The sequence below is a fragment of the Bradysia coprophila genome, unplaced genomic scaffold, assembly GCF_014529535.1.
Source record: "Bradysia coprophila strain Holo2 unplaced genomic scaffold, BU_Bcop_v1 contig_137, whole genome shotgun sequence".
NCBI lineage: Eukaryota > Metazoa > Arthropoda > Insecta > Diptera > Sciaridae > Bradysia > Bradysia coprophila.
This window is the reverse complement of record NW_023503408.1, coordinates 134884-138014: the sequence shown is the minus strand read 5'-3', so window position 1 is coordinate 138014 and position 3131 is coordinate 134884.

Genomic DNA, 3131 nt, shown 5'->3' with positions numbered 1-3131 from the left:
AACTGTGGTCTGACAAGTACTTCTCCGTTGTTTGACCAGACAAATTTGTATTTGTGGCTGTGTCTCAGCGATCTAGCGGCATACAGCAAGTTCTGATTCGACTTGGTCAGTTGCTCTGTGATGAGAATCGCTTTCTTCGAATCTTGCACTATACCAATGTCACGAGGTGTGATCAATTTTTTGATGCGACGAACTTGAAGAAATTTGCGTTTCGTTTCTACGGAATGGAATTGCACTTGTATCGTCCTTAAAGTTGAAGTGGCAGTCGATGCGATAGGAAATACCTTGACTGCAGCTGGATTAAAGGAAACGTCTTGTTGTAATCCGAGATGAGTCCGGATTGAATCAAACGCTTTCACTGGCACAGATTCGTCGGATTTCTCAGTGATTTCAATTCCACGAATCACAATATTACAGTTCAATTTATGTTGTTCCGCCGATATTCCTTTGTCAGCCAGGTCTTGTTCAGCTGAAATACTCGTTTCTGACAGGGTCTCTTGAGGTTTAGCGGATTGAAGTTGATCTCTCAAGCTTGACACTTCTGATTTTAGACTCTGTAACTCGGACTTTAGCTCGGTATTCTCAGCAGACAATCGAGTGTTACTCTGAGTGGATTGCTCGAGTTTCGATTCTAGTTCAAATAACTCCAGAACAACGTATTGCACACTTTCGAAATCTCCTTTCAGTTTCGCTGAGGTTTCCTGCAGCACTTTGATTTCAGATGTCAGTCTTTCGTTAGCCTCTTCGATTGCTGAGAGTCGAGATTCTTGCAAAGCGAATGATTCAATACGAAAATGACTGCCGAATTAGATAACGTCAACAATCAATGTGAAACATTGGACGAATTGAATACCAAAATCGTCGATACAATAATGGGTTTCATGAAATCCAAATGCAAATCCGTCCAAGGGAAAGAATCAAAACTCAGCAGAGAAACATTAGACCTGATCGCAAGCAGAGCAGAGTTGGTAAAAAACGGAGGACGAGATTCGGTGGAATACCGGAACCTGTCTAAAAGTATCAACAAAGCAAGGAGATCAGATGAAAGAAAATATAATGTCCAATTGGCTCAAAACATAATTGAAGCTAACTGCAATATGAAAGTCCTACGGAGAAAAATGACAAACGCCAAAAAAGAAATCTTCAAATTACGAGACAAAACAGGAACGATCCAAACGGATCGAAATGCGATATTAAACATTGCAACAGAATTTTATGAGAATTTGTTTTCTTCAGCAAGACAGAGCCCAACGGAAGAAACCGAAGATAGACCAATAATAAGAAACGTGGGATCGGAGGATATGCCCGACATAACTGTGGATGAAGTCAAAGCTGCAGTAGCCGAGATGAAAAACAAAAAGTCTCCCGGAGAAGATGGTGTTCCAGTGGAAGCCATTAAACTGGGTGGAGACTCCTTGTTAAAGGCAATCACGGCTTTGTTTAATCAATGTCTCCAATGGGAAGAAGTACCAGAAGCCTGGGAAAATGCGGTAATTACATTGCTGCATAAAAAAGGAGACATAACAAAGCTGGAAAATTACCGACCCATAAGCCTATTGTCAACACTCTACAAGTTGTTTATGAAAATCATTACGAAGAGGAACACTAACAAGTTCGACTTCTACCAACCCGTTGAACAAGCTGCTTTCAGATCTGGTTTCAGCACAAACGACCATTTGCAGGTGATGAGAACGCTTATTGAGAAGTGTCGTGAATACAACATCGACATAGTCTTGCTATTCATAGACTTCGAAAAAGCTTTCGATTCAGTGGAAACATGGTCGATATTGGACGCATTAGACGAATGTAGAGTAGACTCAAGGTACTCCAACACAATTCGATATGTGTACAAAAATGCTACTTCATGTATAAAACTTCATAAGAGCACGGAAAAATTCAGAATTGGCCGAGGTGTAAGGCAGGGTGACACCATTTCACCGAAATTATTCACGGCGATTCTGCAGAGTATTTTTAGGAAGTTAAACTGGAGTAAAATGGGAATAAAGATAAATGGAGAGTACCTGAGCAATCTCCGCTTCGCTGATGACATTGTACCGATAGCAGCGAATCTAGGTCAGGCTCAGCTTATGCTACAACAGTTAAGTGAAGAGGCGAGCAAAGTTGGCCTCAAGATGAACTTATCGAAAACAAAAGTCATGACCAACATCGGGGACGATAGAGAGATCAAAATTGGTGACACTGTCATTGAACGAGTCGACAGCTATGTATATCTAGGACATAAACTCAAGTTAGGTCTGGACAACCAAAATGCAGAAATAAGACGTAGGATTGGTCTTGCATGGGCAGCGTTCGGAAAACTCAGACTAATTTTCAAAAGCAAAATGAATAATAGTCTAAAACGCAAAGTTTTCGACACTTGTGTCCTTCCAGTGCTCACTTATGGAGCGGAAACGTTAACTTTAACAAAAGCATCCGAAGATAAATTGAGAGTGACACAAAGAGCCATGGAACGGAGTATGCTTGGAATAACACTCAGAGACAGAATGACGAATCAATGGATTCGACAACAAACCAGGGTCGTTGATGTCATGGAAAGAATAGCATCTCTGAAATGGAGCTGGGCGGGACATATTGCAAGAAGGACAGACGAACGTTGGACCAAAAAGATCATGAACTGGCGACCATATAAAAGACGAGCTATAGGTAGACCACCAGAGAGATGGACAAACGGAATTAAGAATATTGCAGGTACAAACTGGCAGCAAATGGCAATGGATCGTACGAAATGGAAAGAAGTTGGAGAGGCCTACATCCAGCAGTGGATAGAAACAGGCTGAAAAAGAAGAAGAAGAAGAAGAATGATTCAATACGATTTTCCAAGGTAGCAATTTTATGGTTAAATAACGATGTCGATGGAGTTGATTTGGACGTGACTGCAGCTGTTGATGTTAGATTATTGAATGATAGTCGTATGCCGCTTGGCTGAATTGAAACACGTTTTCCGGATGACGTTCTCGATGATGTAATGGTTGGTACAACCGATGTCCTGACAGTCACTGGTTTAACGGGTGCAACAACCTTCACTGGTTTGACGGATGAAGCAACCGATGCTTTGACCGTGATTGGTTTAACGGATGGAACAGCCGGTGTCTTGGCCGACGCAGTGTTAG